This window comes from Prionailurus bengalensis, chromosome B2, assembly GCF_016509475.1.
Source record: "Prionailurus bengalensis isolate Pbe53 chromosome B2, Fcat_Pben_1.1_paternal_pri, whole genome shotgun sequence".
NCBI classification, from domain to species: domain Eukaryota; kingdom Metazoa; phylum Chordata; class Mammalia; order Carnivora; family Felidae; genus Prionailurus; species Prionailurus bengalensis.
Genome location: NC_057349.1, coordinates 40425505 through 40432472, shown reverse-complemented (window position 1 = coordinate 40432472; position 6968 = coordinate 40425505).

Below are 6968 nucleotides of genomic sequence, written 5' to 3'. Positions count from 1 at the left end.
GGGATATAATAAATGCTTGTTGTTTTAAACTGCTAAATTTTGGGGGGTCCTGGCTGACTCAGTTGGCAGAGCATGTGACTCTTGATTGTGGGGTTGAGTTTGAGCCCCATATTGGGTGTACAGATTACTTAAAACATTTTTTTAAAATTGCTAAATTTTGAGGTATTTTGTTATATGGCAATAGACAACTAATACACAGAGTCATTCATAAAGTCTGGCAGAGCTGAACATTAATACCAGAAATACTAGAGTTATCCATTATTTACCATCATTTTGTTTTTTGTCAAAGAATCTATCACATCACATCTTCAGCCTAACTAGATTGGGGAAAGACCCAGGACCAAACCTGGACCAATCGGATCCTCTCTGCTTGTATTAATACTTGGGACACAGAAACTGACTCAGCTGTGGGGAACAGACTACATGGCTGGAAAGACTAAGGGTCAAGGCCACCATTTTGGAGCAATTGTAATGGGGCCCATGCAAGGGGATGGGAATAGGAAGGTCGGTGTGTCAGGGAGAAGAAGAGATTCTCACTGGGTGTGGAGGGAGGGAAGAGGGCTGGAGAAAGTGCCTGATGATATTCTTTCTTCATTTTTTTAAATGCTTATTTATTTTGAGAGAGAGAGAGAGAGAGAGAGTGTGTGTGTGTGTGTGTGTGTGCGCGTGCAAGCTGGGGAGGAGCAGAGAGAGAGAATCCCAAGCAGGTTCCGTGCTGTTATCACAGAGCCTGATGTGGGGCTCGATCTTATGAACCATGAGATTGTGACCTGAGCTGAAAAGAAGAGTCAGATGCTTAAATGACTGAGCCCCCCAGGCACCCCTGCCTGATGATATTCTAAGCCCCATGAGACCTGGTTGCCTTTCTAGCATTTGGGTTAGAAGACTTTCCTTCCTTATAATTATTCCTCATTTTCCTTGTGCGCCTATGTGTGAGTTTCCTTTTTTGCAACCAAAAGATCCTTGACAGGCTACCCACCAGCCTCTCTGCAGTGCTGGCCAGGAGAGCAGTGCCTCTGGCTGCAGCGGGCCAAGTATCTCTCCAGAGAACGGTAACAACCCGCTGGAGACTGAGCTTTATTATTATTACTATATAAGAACTGCTATAGATTGAGTGAAAGGTCATTGCAGACCATCCAGCTCCTTTCGCCTTACCTCCATTTTCACCAAGTAATCCTTTGATTATTAATGTACTTCAGTTATAAAAGGTGTGCTCTGGCCAGCTGACCTAACCACTCCAGTGCCTGGGTAGGCTCGCGCCCATTATAAATTCACAGGTTGGCTGTGGAGGACAAATCATTCTTGAGTACCCTCCACTGCATTTCCACTGGCCGCGGTCAAGCCCCGTCACTCACCCAACGAACCATTGCAGTGGCCTCTGGCAGGTAATCTCCCCTGCTCCAATCCATTCTCATCAACCTCTCTTCCTAAAACACAAAGCGGATGCCTCGCTCCCCGCTCAAAACCTCCGAAGGGGCCCCAGTGACTTTGGGATGATGAAGGTGGGCTTCAGCCCATCATCCACCACATCCCTCTACCTTCCCTCCGACTACTCTCCACTCTTGCCACGTGGTGTTACTCCAAGCTCCTCAAATACTGCCGGTGCCTCTCCGGCTCTGCTCATGTTCTTGCCATGGCCCGGCACCCTTCCATCTTTCCTTTGTACTTCCATGGAACTTCCTCTCTCCTTTGTAACTAACACACACTGCAGTTGGCTTGACTTATAATTAGTTGTCCTCATGCCCATCCCTTGGTCATGAGCCTCAAGGAGGCAAGGACTATGCTTTGGTCAATTACGAAAAAAAATTTTTTTTTTTTTTTTAACGTTTATTTATTTTTGGGACAGAGAGAGACAGAGCATGAACGGGGGAGGGGCAGAGAGAGAGGGAGACACAGAATCAGAAACAGGCTCCAGGCTCTGAGCCATCAGCCCAGAGCCTGACGCGGGGCTCAAACTCACGGACCGCGAGATCGTGACCTGGCTGAAGTCGGACGCTTAACCGACTGCGCCACCCAGGCACCCCAAGAAAAAAATTTTTTTAATGTTTATTTACATTTGAGAGAAGGAGACAGAGCATGAGCGGGGGAGGGGCAGAGAGAGAGAGGGAGACACAGAACCCAAAGCAGGCTCCAGGCTCCCAGCTGTCAGCACAGAGCCCGATGCGGGGCTCAATCCCACTAGCTGTGAGATCACGACCTGGGCCAAAGTTAGACAATTAATGGACTGAGCAGCTCAGCCGCCCCCTGTTTTGTTCATTTTTATACACACCCTCATCCCAGGGCCAACTATAGCATCTTGCGTCAATATATTATAGGAACATTTACTAAGTATTTGCTGTTATTGGGGCGCCTGGGGGGCTCAGTCCATCAAGAGTTAAGGGTCGGTTAAGGTCCCGCTTCGGATCCTATCTCCCTTGCTCCCTGCCCCTCCCTTACTAGTGCTCATGCTCTCTCTCTCTCTCTCTCTCTCTCTCTCTCTCAAAAATAAATAAACATTTAAAATGAAAAAATAGGGGCGCCTGGGTGGTGCAGTCGGTTAGGCGTCCGACTTCAGCCAGGTCACGATCTCGCGGTCCGGGAGTTCAAGCCCCGCGTCAGGCTCTGGGCTGATGGCTCAGAGCCTGGAGCCTGTTTCCGATTCTGTGTCTCCCTCTCTCTCTGCCCCTCCCCCGTTCATGCTCTGTCTCTCTCTGTCCCAAAAATAAATAAACGTTGAAAAAAAAAATTTAAGGTACAGCATGACTGAATCTCAGCCCAAGTTTTTTTTTTTTTAATGTTTTTATTTATTTTTGAGACAGAGAGAGACAGAGCATGAGCAGGGGAGGAGCAGAGAGAGAGGGGGAGACACAGACTGGGAAGCAGGCTCTAGGCTCTGAGCTGTCAGCACAGAGCCCGACGCGGGGCTCGAACTCACAAACCTTGAGATCGTGACCTGAGCCGAAGTCGGACACTTAACCGACTTGAGCCACCCAGGCGCTCCCCCCCCCTTTTTTTTTTAATAAAAAAGGAGGCACAATTTCTCATATCCTGATAAACCAACATGCTTCTCTCCTCTTCCTCTCTTTCCCCCTGCCTAAAATCCAACTGTGACTCACAGGCACATTACGGAATGCCAGCTTCAGGTCAACCAATACTGGAGAATGGGCAGTTACCCGGTTTATGTGTTTTCGAGGAAGGGCACGTGAGTCAACCCAGGAGTGATGTTATTGCAATGCTCTCAAAAGAGTCAGCATCTACATGTGAAGGTCCTGATTTGTCCATTGATGATCCCTGTCCTGTCCCCAACTGCTCCTCTCCCCTCCGGAGTGGCAGGAAGGCCTCAACTCTCAGCCAACCCGAGACAGGCAACACAGAATCCTAAAGAGCGTAACAACTTCAGGTACTATCCGAGAGCTTTACACACTCGTTCCCAAAGCAATCAATCCAGAAGCGCCGGCCAGTAAGCAGAAACCAAACAAAACCTATACACAAAACATACAATCTCTCCTCTTTTTAAACAAACATGAAAATTTTCACACATGAAGTTTCTATCTTTTAGAGGCTATACAGGAAATGAATACCGACTGGCTTAACCCCCCAGGTTCTAAAGAGGCAGGAAAGCATATGGCACAGCTTCCTCCCGAGACCTCTGGGGAATGACCAGCTTGTAGAACACAAGGATACCTGCAGCAGCTGTGGCTTTCTGGGCACCCACACCTTTGTCAAGAAGCTGTCTTTCTTGACATTTCCTCACATCACAAGCTTCTCCTTTCACTTCATGGTCATTGTTCAGATGGAAACACCCCTTATTACCTGAAGGGAGTTATGTTCTTAAAAACAAAGACTAGAGGGGCGCCTGGGTGGCTCAGTGAGTTAAGCATCTGGCTTCAGCTCACATCATGATCTCACAGTTTGTGGGTTCAAGCCCCGTGTCGGGCTCTGGGCTGACAGCTCGGAGCCTGGAGCCTGCTGCGGATTCTGTGTCTCCCTCCCTCCCTCTCTGCCCCATCCCCTGCTCACATTCTGTCTCTCTCTCTCTCTCTCTCTCTCTCTCTCTCTCTCTCAAAAATAAATAAACATTAAAAAATCTTTTTTAAAATGATAAAACAATAGAAAAAATGGAGATGAAGGGCAGGGGGCGGGGCTCACTCATGAGCTAAATCACTATCTCCCTACCCATAGGCCTCCTAGGATGTACTCAGATGTGTGCCTCAGCAAATTTTGAGTTACTACATGGCAGGGACCCCTGGGTTCCCTTCCAGAGAGTAGAATTCACAACTGTTAGAGCCACAAACCCTCACGCTGTAGCCTGTTACATATGCACATTCCCAAACTTTATATGCCATTGGTCCCTCATCCAAATCTTTCACTTTTTATGAGCAAACCTTCAGTATTTTTACAAATGAAAGGAGGAGAAAAGTATGTGCGGCACAAACAGGTCCCCACTTGACAAGACGTTCCGCAGGAAATTAGCTCAGCACCCATATTTCCTTACTGCCATCACTTGATAATGACACAAAAAAATGTCCTTTCATCCTTGCCAATGAATGCTTTTGAACACCATAATGTCAAGGCGTCATTCACAAAACCATTTTTTTCGAACTTTTTTGACTATAACCTACAAAAAGAAATACATTTTATCTGGCAAGTCATGTATATGTATACATAAAACATATATACATAATATAAACCCGTTTATGCAACACAATGCATTCTGACATCTTCTGTTTCTTTTGCCTTGTTTTTAAAGATTTTATTAAAAACGTTTTTTAAGTTTATTTATTCTGAGAGACAGAGAAAGCATGGGGGAAGGGGGACAGAGAGAGAGAGAGAGAGAGAGAGAGAAAGAGAGAGAGAGAATCCCAACCAGGCTCTGTGCTTCCCAGCACAGAGACTGATGTGGGGCTCAATCCCGTAAACTGTGAGATCATGACCTGAGCCGAAATCAAGAGTCGGAGGCTTAACCAACTGAGCCACCCAGGTGCCCCTAAAGATTTTATTTTTAAGTAATCTCTACACCCAATGTGGGGCTCAAACTGATAACCTTGAGATCAAGAGTTGCATGGTCTACCGACTGAGTCATCTAGGCAGCCTTCTTTTGCCATTTTTTAAAAAAATGTAGACTGCCATCTACTAAATGGATTTCATGACCTTATTGGGTTGGAACTTATGTCTTAATATAGTAGTTTGTAGCGTTTCCCAGCAAAGTGGCATTTTACAGCAAATCATTAAGTCCTACTTAAGACCTTAAAAGTTCTAGGCAGAAGAGTTTTAGAGGAGTAATTTTTTTGTTTCTTATTTAACTTTCGACTGCCAGGATACTTTAAAAGCATTTGATCTTAATAAATGAGCGTTGCAACAAAAGCCTTTAAATTATCTCAAAACCTTGTGGGTCACTATTCCCTTCACACTGAAGAAGAAAGAAACAAAAGTAGAAAAGGTACCCCCACCACGTCCGCCCCCCTCAATCTGTATTAAAAACTCAGATCTGTTTGGGAGTTAAAATTCAGCAATATCTTTTAAAAGAATCTTAAAACTGAGGGACCTGGGTGGCTCAGTTGGTTAAGTATTGGACTCTTGATAGTGGCTCTGGTCATGATCTCAAGGTTCCTGAGATAGAGCCCTGCGTCAGGTCTGTGCTGACAGTATGAAACCTGCTTGAGATTCATTCTCTCTCTCTCTCTCTCTCTCTCTCTCTGCGCCCCTCCATGAGTGCATACACTCTCTCTCTCAAAATAAAGAAGTAAGCAAAACAACAACAAAAAAATGAATCTTAAAGTTGCTGTTGCTTCAAATTATTACCCTCCTGGCAAGGTTACCATGGAGATCAAATGAGATAATATAAGGGAAGTACCTGATGGCTCCTCCCTATCATTCAGGTTCCTGGGTTATCCTCTCTTGGATATGTCTCATCTCTGCATGACCAGGAGGCTCATTCACTTGCTGAGCACCTGCCCTGCTGGGCATTAGAGAACAGAGTCCCTCAAGGAGTTTACTGGCTCCATCAATGAAAATAAATATCATTAAAAACTAGGGTTCTATGCAAACTGTTGCAGCCACTCTGGGAAACAGTATGGAGATTCCTCAAAAAGTTAAAAATAGAACTACCCTACAATCCAGCAATCACGCTGCTAGATATTTACCGAGAGCACAAAAATACGAATTCAAAGGGATATATGCACCCTGACGTTTATGGCAGCATTATTTACAATAGCCAAATTATGGAAACAGCCCACGTTGCCATTGACTGATGAATGGATGAAGATGAGGTATATATACAATGGAATATGTATGATTCAGCCGTAAAAATAATGAAATCTTGGCATTTGCAGTGACATGGATGGAGCCAGAGAGTGCAATGCTGAGTCAGTTACAAAAAGACAAATACCATATCATTTCACTCATATGCGGAAATTCAGAAACAAACGAATGAGTAAAGGGACAAAAAAAAAGAAGAGAGAGAGGCAAACCAAGAAACAGACCCTTCACGACAGAGAACAAACTGATGGTTACCAGAGGGGAGGTGGGCAGGGGGATGGGTAAAGTAAGTGATGGGGATTAGAGCGTGCACTTGTGATGAGCACCAGGTGTGGTATGAAGTGTTGAATCACTATATTGTACACCTGAAACGAACGTTACACTGTATGTTAACTAACTGGAATTTAAATAAAAACATTATGGGGGCGCCTGGGTGGCTCAGTCGGTTAAGTGTCCGACTTCAGCTCAGGTCACGATCTCGCAGTCTGTGAGTTCGAGCCCCGCGTCGGGCTCTGGGCTGATGGCTCGGAGCCTGGAGCCTGCTTCCGATTCTGTGTCTCCCTCTCTCTCTCTCTCTGCCCCTCCCCCGTTCATGCTCTGTCTCTCTCTGTCACAAAAATAAATAAACGTTAAAAAAAATTTAAAAAAAAATTAAAAATAAATAAAAACATTATATGCACACATATGTAATTTAAAAAGAAACTGGTTTTTGGATCTGGAAAAAAACCACA